Source organism: Triturus cristatus, chromosome 1_1 (assembly GCF_964204655.1).
Source record: "Triturus cristatus chromosome 1_1, aTriCri1.1, whole genome shotgun sequence".
In the NCBI taxonomy this organism is placed as follows: Eukaryota; Metazoa; Chordata; class Amphibia; order Caudata; family Salamandridae; genus Triturus; species Triturus cristatus.
In genome coordinates, this window is record NC_140579.1 from 465,279,691 (window position 1) to 465,297,531 (window position 17,841).

At 48.3% G+C, this 17,841-nt stretch overlaps 1 protein-coding gene across 1 annotated transcript in view; it reads left to right on the top strand.

Annotated features, from left to right (window-relative positions):
* Positions 1 to 17,841, top strand: part of LOC146870431 (E3 ubiquitin-protein ligase TRIM39-like) — a 235,480-nt gene that overhangs the window by 46,427 nt on the left and 171,212 nt on the right. The window lies entirely within an intron of this gene.

The window sequence follows — 17,841 nt, forward strand, 5'->3', positions numbered from 1 at the left end:
TTGGTGACGCTCACTCCGCCCCCCCCGCGCCTCAGGGGCAGGTGAAGGGGGACGCGACCCCTCTTTATCCGTGGCATGTCCAGGCGAGCGACGCCGCAGAGTCTTAAGGAATTCCTCCGCCTGCTGGGGGGTCATGCATAGAATCGTGCGACCCTGGTGTCTGAGGCGCAGTTTAGCCGGATACAGAAGGGCATATTCAATGCCGGCTGTGCGCAGTTTTTGTTTAACAGCTACAAATTTCCTTCTCGCCTCCTGTACAGCCATAGTGAAGTCTGGGAATATGGAGAACGCAGTTCCCTCAAACTGCAAATTTTGCTGCTCTCTCGCTCTCCTCAAGGCCACATCACAGTCCCTATAATTAAGTATGCATGCCACTATAGGCCGAGGCGGCCCACCCGGGGTAGGCCGAGGACCAAGCGATCTATGGGCCCGCTCAACAATCAAATGGGACGAAAATGCCTCAGCCCCAAACGTCGTCAGGAGGAGCCTCTCCACATATTCTTCCATCCGTCCGGTATTAGCACTCTCCGGAATCCCAGTGAGGCGTATGTTGTTCCGGCGGCTGCGGGCCTCCAAGTCCTCGTTCTTTGCCGCTATCACCTTCAGGAGGCGGTCCATCTGCGTTAATTGCTTGTCCATGGTACCTGTGCGATCTTCATTGTCAGAAATGCGCTGCTCCATTTCCTTCAGTTGTTCATCATGCTTGTCTACCTTTAACACGAGAAAGTCAAGCCTGTTGTTCATCGTGTCCATTTTCCCCGACAGCCCATTCATGCTCTGTTGCAGCATTTTTAGCATCTCCTTGACCTCATTGTCCGGGCTCGCCGCCGGTCCGGGCAGCGACTTCCGTTCCAGCCCGGGGGGATCCTCCGCTAACGAGCGAGTACCCACTTTCTTAGTTTCAAAGTGAAGCCGCTGTTGCCGCCCATCTGTCTTCGCTATCCCGGCGGGCAAGCTCCGTCCCGTCAGGGCACCCTATTTGGCGGGGTGTCCGCGTGTTATCCGCTGGCCGCCTCCCGCCGACGCTATTACTCGCAGCTGCGTGCGCTGGACCCCGTCTGCAGCGGTGCCGCAAAACACTTCGGAGGCTCCCCCCCACAAGCACCACAGGATTGATAAAAGCGTGCCAAAGTCCAGCCGGGGGGGGGGGGAACAGAGGCAACTCCAAGCCACAGGTCAGCGACACCAGGGGCTGCCGCCGCAATCAGCCCCACTCCAGCCTCGTGATCCGCCTCATGTATGTTGAAAGCCCAATGTCCGCCTCCTCGTTTCTCCCTCCCGTCTCACAGTCAACACAGATTTCTAGACAGCGGAGGGGGAGGCGGCCAGAAAGTACGCAGAGGCCGCAAGGGAGATGCACAGAGCATGGTAGTGTGCCGAGTTATGCACCCAAAATCACATAGAGGCGAGGCAAGGGTCTTGCCAGCAGAACAGCCGCCGCACAAGTGAGCGACCCCAGTACTCCGCGGCGCGTCAGCGCGCGCCTCCAGAAGCAAACGGCACCCCGGAGAGCAGGAGCACCAGCAGCCACATAGCGGATGGGGAGGCGTCGTATCCAGCCGGCAGGTGTCTCAGGATGTATGCCCAACCATCTTCAGCGCATCAGTGGGCAGAGGGGGCACTCACAAAGGTAAGCGAACAGCAGAGCTTGGGGGCGAGGGTGCACTCACTGGGACTTCGCCGACTCGGTCCTCTCGAATCACCCACAGCGTCCGCCTCAGAGCCCGCGGGAGGCACCCCGTCAGCAAGGGAGGCGCAGCACTCAGGAAACGCTCCAGCAGCGCTATCGTGCTGCAAGTGCAGGGAGACAGAGCCGTGAGATTCACCACCGTGCGCGCACAGCTCCCAGCCATTCAGTCAGGCTCCCAGGTGTGGCGCACAAGCTCCAGCCAGCCGAGATCAAAGCGGCCTCGCGTACTATTAGTAAATGCGCCTCCGGCGATCCGCGGCCTCACCCCTCATGGCCGCACCGGACTCGCGCAGAATCAGCGCCCGTCTCGCCACTCCAGGGAAACTCGCAGCACAGCTCCTCTCCAATCTTCCGAGGTCACCGCGCCTCCGCCCTTCCACCAATCGGGCCGAAACTTAGACCGAGGGTGGCGGTCGTCTTCCTCCACTCAGGCTTATCTTTGTGGCGCACGGGGATCGTGCGAAATGCTAATAAATGCAAGATATGCGGGCCAGGCTGCCAGAGCCTCACAGCGGTGCGGCCATCTTGGTCTGGCACCACCTAGCGCCCCCCACACTTCATAATTCATAACTTTAGCTAATATGTAACATCGGACGAAATCTGTACATTTACAGTATTTTAAGGTTATGCCAGGGGCTAACTATCCTTTGTCTTCCAGTACCAGGAGATAAATGTACACCTTGAATAGAGCATCTAGAGGGGGTGGAATAGCGCTGATAGTTAGGTCTCGTTTTCCCTGTGTGTGGAACAGCCTTAAGATCGCTGGCTGTGAAAGTGCCTCTTTTAAAGTCTCTGTCAGCCCAGAGTTCACACTCTCTGGGATGGTGGTATATCGTCCGCCGGGCAGTGACGTGCTGTTCAGAAATACTTTTTCGGATATTGTCGGCACCTTGATCACTGACTGCGCCAATTTTTCCATACTGGGTGATTTAAATCTGCATTTCGATACACTGTCCAGTCTGACAGCTCGTACCATCTCTTTGGACTTAGAGGCTCTTCAAATTTCCCAGCTGGTTTTCCAGCCTACTCACATCGGGGGACATATTCTTGACCCTTTTTTCACCAATCTGACTGAGGCTAAAATCACTGCGATTACTCCAGTAGAATGGTCTGACCATTTCCTGGTGTCTATCCAGTGTCCCGTGTCAGCGACCACTCCCACTTCTTCAGCTAGACGGGTACCTAGGAGACCTTGGAATAAACTCAGGCTGGAAGATTTTCATCGTCTTCTGTTAGTGGAGCCCCTGGGCCCATCTAACAATGTAGACGAGGGGTATGACCTCTTCTGCTCCTGGCTTACTAGGGCTCTGGACGCTCTGATACCTATTGTATCGACTAAGATCAATCCTCGTGAGTCGAGTCCCTGGTATGATGGGGCCTTACGCGCCTTGAAGGGAGCCAATAGACGGGCGGAGAGGGCTTGGCGGAAGACATATGGGGCCGATTTAAAAGCTGCATATGCCGCGTCCGTCAAGCTCTATCATCGGGCCATATGTCGTGCTCGAGCGGCCTTCTATGCCGAAGAATTCCGGAACAGCACCAACCCGTCAAAGGCCATCTTCAAGGCGGTTAAAGATCTTATGGCTAAGCGGACTACCTCTACAGCCGAGAGTTCTGTCTCCCACTGCGAATCCCTTGCTTCCTATTTCTTGAGAAAAGTCCAAGCTATTTATCGGACATTCCCTAGCATTGGGGTCTCGTCTGGAAGTTCCAATGAGACACCTCGTCAGATCACCCTGCTCTCATTTCCCCCTCTCACCTCGGATGGGTTTGATAAACTTGCTTTGCAAGTTAAATCTGGATCTCCATCCGATCCAGTGAGGCCTGCTCTCTTTCAAGACCAGACCTTTATGGGACGCCCTGTTGTGCGTTCCCTTGTCAACCTCTCCTTGGAGTCGGGAGTAGTTCCAACTAAATGGAAGCAGGCGGTGGTGTCCCCGATTATTAAAAAACCCTCCTTGGACCCGTCTAAGCCTGAAAGTTTTCGTCCCATCTCGCTGCTACCCTGGCTGGCAAAGTTGACAGAGGCCCATGTTAATCTGGCCCTGTCAGAACATCTAGCCCGGACCAACGCCCTCGACCCCACACAGAATGGCTTCCGTGCTGGTCACAGCACGGAGACCGCTCTTCTTGTGATGGTGGAACATCTGCGTGCAAGGTTGGATGCTGGTCAGACGGCGGCGTTGATATTGTTAGATCTCAGTGCCGCCTTCGATACGGTATCTCACAGCATCCTCCTGCATCGGCTCGGGGAGATTGGTATCAGTGGTTTGGCGCTGCAATGGCTCCGCTCCTTCCTGGACAACCGCTCCTTCTGTGTGGCCATCCCTCCCTTCACGTCCAGTTTCCAGCCTCTGGCCATGGGGGTTCCGCAAGGGTCCTCGCTGAGCCCCACGTTGTTCAACCTTTACGTGAGACCGCTGGCTGATGTCGCGAGGCAGTGGGGCCTAACTTTGGTCTCATATGCCGATGACACTCAGCTGGCGGTTACTCTCAGCGGGGATGTACAACAAGATGCCCCCAGGTTTCAGTCTGGACTGAAGGCGGTGGCTAGCTGGTTAACAGGAAACTGTCTCCAGCTTAATGCCACAAAAACGGAGGTAATGGTTGTCGGGAAGGGAGTAGAGCTATGGGGCGATCAGTGGTGGCCTTCTGAGCTGGGCCCCACTCCGACCTCGGTGTCGGAGGTGAAAAATCTGGGGGTCTGGTTGGACGCTGGCCTTACCTTTGTAGGGCATACCAAAAAAACTGCAGCCGGTTGTTTTGGTCTGTTAAGAGGACTTAGACCAGTTCTTAAATGTTTCGATGCCCCAACCAGACAGCTTGTAGTCCAGGCAACTATCATCTCTCGTCTGGACTACGCTAGCTCTCTCCTGGCTGGGGCCAACCAGGCTGAGTTAACTCGCCTACAGCGGGTTCAAAACGCTGCGGCTAGAGCCATTGTTGGCCTACCCAGATTTTGCCCGGTGGCGAATGTCCTCCGCTCCCTGCATTGGCTCCCTGTAAGGAAGAGTATTCTTTTTAAGGTCCTTTGTTTGGCCTTTAAAATCTTAAGAGGTATAGGCCCTGAAATCTTGTCCAACTGTATCTCTTTCTATGTCCCCACCCGCAGTCTCCGATCTCAGGGCCTGGCCCTTGCTGTGGTCCCCAGATTTAGACTCAGCCGGATGGGGGTCGTTCCTTCAGCGTGAAAGCTGCACTAATTTGGAACACCCTCCCAGTTGAAGTCCGTCAGTTAGATGATCTGCTGTCTTTCCGGAGAGCTATTAAAACATTCTTGTTTTAGTTGTCCATTTTAGGTCTTTTTTTCCTGTTGTGTTATGTTTCTCCTTGTCTCTGCGCCGGGACGCTCCTTGGCTGGAGTAGCTGTGCGCATAACAAATTAATATAACATAACATAACATAACATTTCACAAGCTGAGCAAATTAAAATGCCATCGGACCTATGTTAACCACAAATCATGTCTCACAGGAAGTGTAGTGCTATTTTCGACTACCATTATGTCACGGGATGTGGTTTGGTCCTCTGTTGCTAATATTTTATAGGACAGCAGGTGTACTGTCGCTACTTTTTGTTGGAATTATTTTTATGGGACATTACAGGCTGCCTTCGCGAGGGACTTTATATCTGCCAATTAACACATTTGGGAATTCGCACATGTGGCTACAGTGCATGGGTGCTCATTTGTGTTTGATTTGTAAACCCTCAGATAAAAGGCGGACAACATACTAATGTTAGTGCAAAGCCTTAAAAAAGGGCTTAGCTTTCAAGTGAAAATAATAAAGAATGCGGTCACCGCGCAGTTTTGATAATTTTTCATTCAACATTCTATGGCCAGCCTTTTAGTGGTGGTGATGTGGCTAAGTTTGTTCATGCCAGGGTGTAGAGGTACAAAATGAAGACAGAGCCTTAGGGAAGAACCACCAAAGTCCTGTGCAGCATAGGACGCGGAATGCATGACAGATGCTAGGCGCCTGACCTGCAGCATAGAAGGCTCAGGAAACGATAGACAATCACGAGCTGGCTTCGGAGCATTTACAGCCTTGCAAAGATAAAGGTAGTTGTTCTCTAGTCTGAGTTGGAGTGGTAAAGAGTTCCACAAGTAGAGGTTTTGTACGTGGTATGTTCGGCCTCCTCCACCAGAGCGGTTGTTAACGAAACTGTCATCTTCTCCAATCTGTAGCTAGTTTGAATATTGATTATTGCAATGTGATGCTTCCATTCCCAAAGACCATAACCTTTGTTTTTATCTAATCAATCATTATCCCCTAAGCCCCTGGGCATGCAGAAAAGAAGCTAAATTGACACTAAATCTAAAAGGAAGCTCTGTATAGGAGTTTGTTGTGACTGCATGCACGAGGGCCAGATAGACCAGAGCTACCTACAGTCTGGACTGCCTAATGGAGGCCATGTTCAGAGGTATGCGGTCATTTACGTCACTAAACAAGGCCAACCATGAAAGAGAGAAACAATTTGCTTTTTACCAAGTTCTGCATCACTGACAGACACCAATAGGCATTCCAGAATGTTCCTTTATTTGATGATGTCAGCTTGGGTTTCCGGCCATTGTTACCTCATTCACAAGATGGCCCATTTAAATTCAGTTAGCATGCAATGCCACTGAACCTCTACCTGAGAACCTACAACAGGGTACTGTATGCAAGCATCCTGCCATCGACTTACATTAAGGCTCTGCAGCATACAATGCCACCCTGAGAGCAAACGTCCAAGGTGGTCATGTCTAAGAGCATTGTGCCATCTAAGTGCATTAGAGTCACACACCACACAGAGGCAATCCTAGTAGGAAATGCACTGTGGGCTCCTGGATTTGAGGAGTGTGCTTTCTTTATACATTATTGTCTGGCAGCTGGCAGTGCCAACCTTTGAAAAGATTGTACAAGTTGAGTTTTCAGATGCTCTTTGTCATGTACATACATTAGGGCTAGGCACAGCGCCTAGTTTAATGCGCCTGCAGTCTCATTTGTGTAATTGGATTGTATTTTGGTGCGCTAATTTAACCCCTTGTGCCCGAGTTGTGCTAATTAATGGGCATGCAGAAGCAGAGGATGTGTCATCAGAGCGTGCTGAGAATATGTTCTTATAACAGGCCATGGCCGGGCTACATATTGTGCCCGTTCTATGGGGTAATGTAGGACGGGCTGCACTCCAGAAGAGCTGTGCCCACTGGACACAACTGCAGACAGGCCCAGCGTCTGGTAAGAATGTACAACGAGCGTCATACCTGGGAGCACCGGTCCTTCTGCATACATTAGTGCCAGGCAGCAAGTGCAAATAAACCCTGTGACGGAATGTTAAATATTAAACAAATCGAGGGAGGAGAGGGCTTGAAAAAATAACAATAAATTGTATTGTTATCAAGGTCCAGCATACATGCCCAAGCAATAGTGAAAACAGAAGGTATGCAGTTCCTAGCGTTGACGCAAGGTGTGACAGAATAACAAGTGGGTAACACAGTGGTGAAGGGAACTATGGTGAGAAGCAGGAGTAAAGGTTACTCCTTATTTGGAAAAGAAGACCCTCACACACCCAACAAGCGGGTGTCTTGCTTCATCACCGGGTCTTTGCTCCTTATCGGGCCGGCGAGTGCAATGCCCGATCAGGCACCTAATAGGGCCTTCCTAGCGGAGATCTTTTATTCCAACGCCGGTGAGTGATGTGTGTGTGGGGTTGAAAAAACAGTATTAAGACATAAGTGAGTGTAGGTGCAAATGGGGTTAAAGTGAACCAATTAAAACAGGGGTAGGTGATCCACTAAATAATTTTAATACAGTGTGGTCACCATCCTGGTTAAAAAATATACAGTCTGCACATGTGACACCAATAGTTAAGTGAGTGTATGTGCTGACGTGATCAAGAGGTCAACATGTTTCTTGCCTTTGTATATAATAAATGGCAATTCATCAGGACCAGGGAATTAATGCGGCTACCTACACCTCTTTGGTGGTGCCCAATGTCTATAAGAGACTGAGTAGTGAGCACGCATACAGCACCCTAAAAAAGTGTGGTACCGTAGTTAAAAAGCACACCTGCAGAGAAGGAAAATAACAACAAATAAAAGAGCATAAACAACAAATAAAGTTAAAACAACGTAAGCATTGCGACAGCGGTTACTTAGGACAAATGGTGGTGTCAAGCCAACCGTGGCATGCAAAGCTGATGAGCAATGTATGGAGGACTTGTAAAGGAACCAAACGCAAGTATACAGAGGAGGCACAATATCCAATAACTGATACCAGAACCCATCAAATTATGATAGATAAATCAAATTATGATAGATAAATCATCCAAAAGAACTCACCCTCCTTGGTTGTGCTGCATACAAGGCTGGGGGGAGTACACACTAAATTATAGTGTCCTGGGATGAGGGAAACAAAAAAAATATATAGAACACTCACAGGTTGTAGAGCAATTGCATCCAACATCATTGGGAGCAGTCCGTGAAGCGGAATTGCCAGTATCACTCCTGTCTTGCTACTCGCATAACACGTGGCAACTGACTCCGTGGTGACCGCTTCGACACCATCAAGGGGAGCTATGGAAATGAGGCTGCCAAATTGCCGTGTGTTAAGCGGGGAGGAATAGTCAAATCACTAATTAAACAAGGATGTTCCCAACATTGTGCGAGCTATAATGGATGAACACGCCAGTAATCGAGGGAACAAGAGGAAGTGGGTCTGATCATTGAATGTCTTATGGACCAACAACAAATTCGTGTGACCAGCGTGGTGCGCTAATTGCAAATTGAATGTGCTCGCAGAAACCATACAAAAAAGGAGGAAAAAACGGAAGCGTTGCCGTCAAAGACGACGCTCTCAGAGTCACTAGTTCAGTACTCACGGTTCCGTTACTCAATACACGCCGTCCACCTAGTGACGCGCCAGCCGCTGTAGACTGGTGGTGTCTGAACGCGTCTTGCCTGTATAACACCCCCCACCGGCAAGCTCACGCGAGAGGCAGGAGTCAGAAGGGAGCGTGCTGACGCCGAGTTAACTAGAACGCTAACAGCCAAAGAACGTACGGGGCTGCGCGTCCTACTCGTTGTCATGGCAATATGACACAGCGCGAAGGCAAACCACCGTCAATAATAGACGGCGCACACCAAAACCGGATAACGTGGCAAAGTGTAGGAGGCACTCGGGTTCAATAAAGGACTCCATAGGGGTCAGAGTGGCCCGCTGGGAAGTTATATGAAGCAGCTGAGGAGTTCATATTAACAGTGCCCCATCATACACCAGGATACTATTATTTACTGGCAAAAATAAAAGTATTATTTTATGAGGGTGACAGTCAAAAGGAAGCAGCAACTCAAGGAGAGAAAACTGGTGAGATCAGGTCAGCATGCTCCACGGAATGTCCTCATTAAGGCCCGTAGTGTCCGCAGCCAATCTCAGGACCCAACATTGTTCAAGTCTGAAGAGGCTTCTCTTTGACATTTGAGGGTGTGATTCAAGGACAATCCATTTGAAAGAGTTTGGAGCATGGCGTTCAAGGTGATAATGCGTAGTCATTTTAGTATTGGTCTTCGCGCATCGAAAGCTACTCTTATGTTCTAACATACGAGTCTTCACTGGGCGCGTCGTCATGCCTATATAGGGAAGGCCACATGGGCATTGCATCATGTAAACACAGTTCGAAGAGTTACAGTTTGTGTGTTTGGAAATGTTCCATGTTAGACCATTAGGCAATGTCACTTCTTTGCTGGTGAGAGTTTGGGCACACATGGAGCATGACCCACAGGGATAGTGCCCTTTGACTGGGAGAAGATTCCATAGCATTCTTTGCGAACTGTGGATAGGTTTCCTAGGTCTAGTATGGATCAGTAGATCCTTAAGGTTGCTCGTGCGCTTAAATGCAAATCTGGGGGTCTGTAAATCCAAATCGCCGGTGTTAAGAATGCCCCAGTGTTTTTTTATGATGGATTTGATCCTGTTGGAGTCCGGGGTGAAGGTAGTGACACATGTGATGGACTTATCAGGTGCCTTGATGTTAATGTCCAACAAGCTCTCCCTGTTGTTGTTTCTGGCTCGTTTGCGAGCCTTTGCTACCACATGACGAGGATAGTCTTGTTTAAGCAGATCTTCCATGAGCATACCTGATTCTTTCTGGTAATCCGTCACAGAACTGCAATTTCTCCTGATGCGCAAGAATTGCCCAAATGGCAGATTTTCCCTCAATGCTTTTGGATGAAAGCTGCTAAAGAGGAGCAGGCTATTCCTGTCGGTGGGTTTGCGGTAAAGACTCGTGGTGACCTTATTGTCATTGAGGCGGATACAAAGGTCCAAGAAGGGAACTTCTGAGTCAGAAATGGTATGTGAGAATCGCAAATAAGGGTTCAATGTGTTCATCCAGGTGCAAAATGCTATGCACTCGGTGTGTTCTCCTTTCCAAAGGATAAGGATATCATCAATGAACCTTTTCCAGAGCAGTACATTCGCGGCGTAGGGGGTTGGAGGAGTGGTGTATGTCCCTAGCTTCGAAGGCCGACATGTACATACATGCTAGACTCGGCGCGAATGTACTGCCCATGGAAGTCCCCTGGATTTGATGATATAACTGGGTATTGTATTCAAATAAATTTTGAGTGAGGGCAAGACTAGCACACTCCATAATGAATGGCACAGGAGTGTGAAATGAATGATCGCTGTTCATCAAGGCATCCTCAATGACCTCAAGAGTCGCTTGTTGAGGTATATTTGTGTAAAGCGACTCAACGTCAAGAGTCACCAAAAGTTCTATTTCCTGTGGGTTCTGAAACCCCTCAAGAAGGCGCAAGACATCGGTCGTGTCGCGAATGTAAGAGGGTGTCCTGGTCACTAAGGGTTGAATGAAATGATCAACAAATTGTGACAGCGGTTCCAGGATGGACCCTATGCCTGACACAATGGGTCGGCCGGGCACCGGTGTAGTCCCTTTGTGTATTTTGGGGAGACAGTAGAAAAAGGGGGTCACTGGTTCTTTTGCTGTCAGAAAAATGGCCTCCTTTTTCGAAATCCAACCTTCTAGTTCAGCAGTCGAGACCATGGCACAAATGGTCCTAGTCAACCTCGGGGTAGGATCGTCTTTGATAGGGACATAGTATCTAGTATTGTTAAGTTGCCTACGACATTCAATGTCATATTCATCTGAGGACCAAATAACAGTGGCTCCCCCTTTGTCCGCTTGTTTGATAACGATAGATTTATCGTTGGCCAAGGTTTTAATGGCCAATGACTCAATATTGGACAAGTTGTTGAAGGGGACGCACTTGGTATCAGTGTTCAAGTCCTTGAGGACAGCCTGTTCAAAAGTTAGTACTTCAGGAGGGACCATGCTGCGAGTGGGTGTGAAGGTCGATGGTCTATGGAGCCCTGAATCATCATTGGTTGGCGGGGGGCTATCCTGGAAGAAAGCTTGAAGTCTCACTTTGCGGAAAAGGTTCTGAACCTCGCAAGTATCTCGAAACCTATCAATTTTGGGTGTAGGAACATAGCCCAGTCCTTTTTGGAGTACTAATTCTTCCACAGGAGTGATTACTCGGGAGGAGAGATTGACAATCAATCTCTCATGTCCCTGGTCTGACTCCTGGTTTCTATTGTCCTGGGAGGGAGTTCCTGCCACTGGACTCTTTTTTGTTGTCGCCCTCTTCTGCGCCCTCTTCCTCTGCCCCAGCCTCTGTCTAAAAAAGGTTGTTGCATACCAGATGGAAAAGGTTGTTGCATGCCAGGTGGAAAAAATGGTGGTGGAGGGCCTTGATGGTACATAGGATATTGCCACATAGGTGGTCCCTGGTATGGGGGTATGTTAAATGCCGGAAATCTTGGTGCCTGGAATGGTCTAGCTTTCCTATTGTTGCCGTTCCAACTCCCTGTACTAGAATCACTGTTTGTTGAGGAATTCCGTCTAGAGGGTCCTGAACCTTCATCTGACGAATACCCTGTGACTGTTGAGGTGTAATTTTGACTGTCACCCTCATAAAATAATACTTTTATTTTTGCCAGTAAATAATAGTATCCTGGTGTATGATGTGGCACTGTTAATATGAACTCCTCAGCTGCTTCATATAACTTCCCAGCGGGCCACTCTGACCCCTATGGAGTCCTTTATTGAACCAGAGTGCCTCCTACACTTTGCCACGTTATCCGGTTTTGGTGTGCGCCGTCTATTATTGACGGTGGTTTGCCTTCGCGCTGTGTCATATTGCCATGACAACGAGTAGGACGCGCAGCCCCGTACGTTCTTTGGCTGTTAGCGTTCTAGTTAACTCAGCGTCAGCACGCTCCCTTCTGACTCCTGCCCCTCGCGTGAGCTTGCCGGTGGGGGGTGTTATACAGGCAAGACGCGTTCAGACACCACCAGTCTACAGCGGCTGGCGTGTCACTAGGTGGACAGCGTGTATTGAGTAACGGAACCGTGAGTACTGAACTAGTGACTCTGAGAGCGTCGTCTTTGACGGCAACGCTTCCGTTTTTTCCTCCTTTTTTGTATGGTTTCTGCGAGCACATTCAATTTGCAATTAGCGCACCACGCTGGTCACACAAATTTGTTGTTGGTCCATAAGACATTCAATGATCAGACCCACTTCCTCTTGTTCCCTCGATTACTGGCGTGTTCATCCATTATAGCTCGCACAATGTTGGGAACATCCTTGTTTAATTAGTGATTTGACTATTCCTCCCCGCTTAACACACGGCAATTTGGCAGCCTCATTTCCATAGCTCCCCTTGATGGTGTCGAAGCGGTCACCACGGAGTCAGTTGCCACGTGTTATGCGAGTAGCAAGACAGGAGTGATACTGGCAATTCCGCTTCACGGACTGCTCCCAATGATGTTGGATGCAATTGCTCTACAACCTGTGAGTGTTCTATATATTTTTTTTGTTTCCCTCATCCCAGGACACTATAATTTAGTGTGTACTCCCCCCAGCCTTGTATGCAGCACAACCAAGGAGGGTGAGTTCTTTTGGATGATTTATTTATCATAATTTGATTTATCTATCATATTTTGATGGGTTCTGGTATCAGTTATTGGATATTGTGCCTCCTCTGTATACTTGCGTTTGGTTCCTTTACAAGTCCTCCATACATTGCTCATCAGCTTTGCATGCCACGGTTGGCTTGACACCACCATTTGTCCTAAGTAACCGCTGTCGCAATGCTTACGTTGTTTTAACTTTATTTGTTGTTTATGCTCTTTTATTTGTTGTTATTTTCCTTCTCTGCAGGTGTGCTTTTTAACTACGGTACCACACTTTTTTAGGGTGCTGTATGCGTGCTCACTACTCAGTCTCTTATAGACATTGGGCACCACCAAAGAGGTGTAGGTAGCCGCATTAATTCCCTGGTCCTGATGAATTGCCATTTATTATATACAAAGGCAAGAAACATGTTGACCTCTTGATCACGTCAGCACATACACTCACTTAACTATTGGTGTCACATGTGCAGACTGTATATTTTTTAACCAGGATGGTGACCACACTGTATTAAAATTATTTAGTGGATCACCTACCCCTGTTTTAATTGGTTCACTTTAACCCCATTTGCACCTACACTCACTTATGTCTTAATACTGTTTTTTCAACCCCACACACACATGACTCACCGGCGTTGGAATAAAAGATCTCCGCTAGGAAGGCCCTATTAGGTGCCTGATCGGGCATTGCACTCGCCGGCCCGATAAGGAGCAAAGACCCGGTGATGAAGCAAGACACCCGCTTGTTGGGTGTGTGAGGGTCTTCTTTTCCAAATAAGGAGTAACCTTTACTCCTGCTTCTCACCATAGTTCCCTTCACCACTGTGTTACCCACTTGTTATTCTGTCACACCTTGCGTCAACGCTAGGAACTGCATACCTTCTGTTTTCACGGAATGTTAAATGACAGCTCCATCTAGGAGCCCGGGGCTGTCTGCATATGTAGCGGCGTGCAGCCTACAGTGGAAAACCTGGGAGAGACGGATAGATGTTGAATAACTAAAGGACCCAAACACCCCACCTCAGTCTTCATAATATAAATAAATCAAATCCAATAAACACACCTCAGGAGTCATGTGGGTCCTTATTCAGAAGTGGCCAGGAACAAGTCATTCACTAGAGGTTCACGGATGTCCTGTTCGCCCACCTCGTGGTTTCTGTGCCTCTTGGAAGGTGGTGAACCAGATTCGAGTCCCGCGGGAGGCTCAAACTTCCTGTGATTCTGGCCACATCACAATCTCCCAGTACCTAAAAATAAAATGCTGTTGCTGTAGGGCAACTGGTACTCATGTAAAGCGATCCGATACCTTCGGGTCGAGTTTGCGCTATATAAAACTACAACAACAATAAAATGTTTTCTGCTGCCAACTCCACTACCTATAAACCCCCGAATGCCGTCAAATGCCCAAAGAAAGGCCACATTCCCCACACTATGATATTAAACTACCAGAGCATAACGGGAATATATGTTTTTTCTTTTTTAAATGCGCTTCCGGGCAAATACTGGGGACTGCCACGCACAAGCTGTTTGTGTTCTCTTGGCCTGTGTGCTGTTAGTCCAGGGTTGCTGGTTTGCATGCGCAGGTACGATAGGCTATGGGTTGGTGGTAGGTGCGTGGGCAAAGCATGTGTGGCAGAAATCTGCACTCCGGTCTCAATGCGTTTAGCACTACGGCGCAGCTCTTAAATTACCTTTTCACTATAAAAATACAGTTTAGGAAACTTTCTACATATAGCACACTCTTCCAGAGTATTCCCTGAAACAACCCCATTGATCACTCCTTAGCTTGCCTCCCAACAGTGCACCCCCGAGCAAAAAGGCTGACTGGCCCCGTCAGGACCCAGCAACCTCTACCAGGTCCAGCACCACCTCTTCTGCAGAGACCACAGTGGGAAGACACGGGGGGTCGGATGGGCCAGCATCGGGAGGTGGCTCCAGGAATAGAATGGCTGCAGCACCCTGGAGGCGCCCACCCGCAGGAGGCACATAAACTGGAAGCTGTAAAAGTGGAATAAGCGTGGAGTGCTGCCTGTGCTACAGTACGCACCTACTCCGGCGCATGTGGTACTGCACGTCCCGTTGGGCGGCCATTTAAGAATCAGGCAACTACGCAAGTACTTTTAAAAGCATTTAAATATTTCTTTTGCCCGCAAGTACGACGCGTGTGCTTTTCTGCACTGCCGCAAACCCGTTTCAGGCCAACTGTCCGGTCCCGGTCCCGCAGGATAAGAAAAGGGGCTCACTTGAGCCATTGCTGTTTTAGCCATGGTGAGGAGGCGAGGGGTCCGGTCGCGGCAGTAGAGGCAGAGAGAGAGGTGGTCCGGGCGGAAGGGGCAGTGCTGTGATGTCAGACATCGCGCGCATGTCAAATGTAAATGACTGCGCACTACTTTAACAAGCACTTGCAATGCAATGGAACTCGCGTTTACGTGAGTCCTATTGCATTTAAAACAAGAGTGAGGGCGGGCAAAAAGGCACGATCGGGAGTGGGGAGAGGTGGGGTAATGGGCCGAGAAGTCACGGCTTGCGAGAGGGTAGTGGGGGGGCCATAGGAACAAAAGTTTTGAAAGTAATACGGCCAGTAGCTATGGAAGTATACATATGATGACATGGCCATGAGGAGGAGGGACTAACAAAACTAAAACCAATCGGAAGGCTGCATTTAAGACCTAAGCCAATAAAAAAGATGGGCCGGAGAGTGGGCGGAGCTTCCAAGAAGCTTCCACACTATAGTGTATACGGCATGCCTCGCAAAGCGATGCAACGCATTTGCGCTGCAACGCTAGGCGAGACCTAAAAATCTTTTTGAGGAAAGCGCAAAACACAGTTCGCATCATTTAAGGGTAGTTTTTGGGAAATAATACAAGAAAATTAAAAAGATTTCTCAAAAGGGATAAGATGAAGTGTGTAAGGTGCAGTTTAGGCAGTCCCTGAAAAGTTATAGGGCTCGAGGGGTTTAGATGGAAAGTAAATCAGGATGTGCACCTCGTCTGGTGCAGGTCAAAGCGTGGATGATCATCTCAAGGGTGTCGCTGTTCCAGGGTGTTTTCTGTTCCCGGAGCGGGGCTGTGTGCAGGGTCACTTGGCAGATGTTGGTGAGTTTCCCTAACCTTACGAGAGTCTGTGCTGTGTTATTAGTGAAACACAGATCTGATGCTTCCCTGCAGCGTCTGAGGTCGTTACTTTTGAAGAGTCAGGACACATACATTTGTATTAGAGAAGATTTATTAAGTTAACAGGAACAGACCCCTGGGACATAACCGCTCTCCAGTCCAACCGCAAACCCTCTGCCTGCTACATTCCACTCAACTCTCAGAGCAGATAGGTTGCTAAGGAGCAGCAGTGTTCCAGAGCATCTTACAAAAGAAATGAGCAGAAATAAATGATGAACAGTGAAGAATGCAACACATCTCCCCCTTAAGAAAAAATAAAAAAAACAAGTTCAAATTATGTACATATATAATCTTCGTACTTTTTAGGCATAGCACGTGATCGTCCCGAGTTAGTTCTGATAATAGGAGTAGATACTCTAACAGGACAAGGGCCTGCTTTACACATATTGGTGTCTCGTTGAGAATTAGGAAACATAGCAACTTCAGTGTCAGAACATGGTGACACTTTTCTGGTGTTCCACCAGTTACCATCAGCAAGCTTCACACTGTTACCTTTAACAAGAACAACCTTTTTTGGGGAAGACCATTTTGAACAACCTTTTCTTGATTTGTCTCCCACGTACACTCTTACAAACATTCCTTGCATGAAGCAACGTTTAGACTTCACAATGTTCTTGTTATGACGATGACAATAAGCTTTTTGGTACTTTTCCACTCTGTCCTGTACCTTATTTAAATTGCATTATATTTACCAGCTCTGTTCATCCAAGCTGGCACAGCCACAGAACACGGTACTCTCCCCTTAAGTAAGGAGAAGGGTGTTTCTTTTGTCACCGAGTGGGGAGTGGTACGATATGACCATAACATGTCTTTGACTTGTTGCCTCCAAGTTTCACCATTCATGCATGCTAATTGGATACACTCAACCAATACTCTGTTGAAGCGTTCTACGAGGCCATTACCCCTTGGATGATAAACTGGCGTCATAGTGTGTTTAATGCCCCACCTTATAAGAAAAGTTTCAAATTCTTCAGATATGAATTGAGGTCCATTGTCTGTGACAATCTCGGCGGGGCAACCCTCCCTTCTAAAAATGTCTTCACAGAATGAAATAACGCTAATGGACTTGACTTCCTTAACAAAAGCAACTTCCGGCCATTTAGAGAAATAGTCAACCATAACCATAGCAAATCTCTCAGACACATTCAAAGTGTCAAAGGGTCCACAAATATCGATGGCCAGTTTATCCCAAGGACCCTTAGGCATGGGTGAGGAAATAATGGTGGTTTCCTGGGAAGAATGGGTCTTGTCGCTACACGCACACGCTATGCAATCACGAACATAACGCCCAATTTGAATGTCCATTCCAGGCCACCAAAAATCCTCTCTAATTCTTCTTTTCATGGCCGACATTCCACCATGTCCTTCGTGCATGATTCTCAATAACCTTTCTCTTAGCTTCTCCGGTACAACCAACCTACTCCCTCTTCTAAGTAAATCATCTATCACATTCAACTCAGACCATATTAATTTGAATGAATCTAAATCTATGTGTAATTTCCACCCTTGTTCGCGACATAAAACATTTTTGATCTTGTTCAATACTACATCTTCTTCAACAGCTTTCCTCCAATCATCCTCACTAATGGCAGTGCAGACATCTTTCACTTCAGCAACCATCCATTCATCATCCTCATCATCCTCATCATCCTGAATCCTATCTAATGGTAACCTTGATATGCAATCAGCATTTACGTTTTTTGCACCTGAAATGTATTTTATCTCAAATACATATTCTTGAAGACGGTATAACCATTTGGCGATCCTAGGGGTAGCTTTACTCGCACCTCTTGTGGAAAACAGATCTACCAATGGCTTGTGGTCAGTATGTAATTGGAATGTGGTTCCCCACACAAATGTTCTAAAATACTGTATACCCCACCAGCATGCTAGAGCTTCCTTTTCAATGGTGGAGTAAGTGTGTTCTGCTACCACCCTTTCGTTTCCTTTGTGCACCTGGATTAGTACTGCACCTAACCCATTATTACTGGCATCAGTGGGAATGA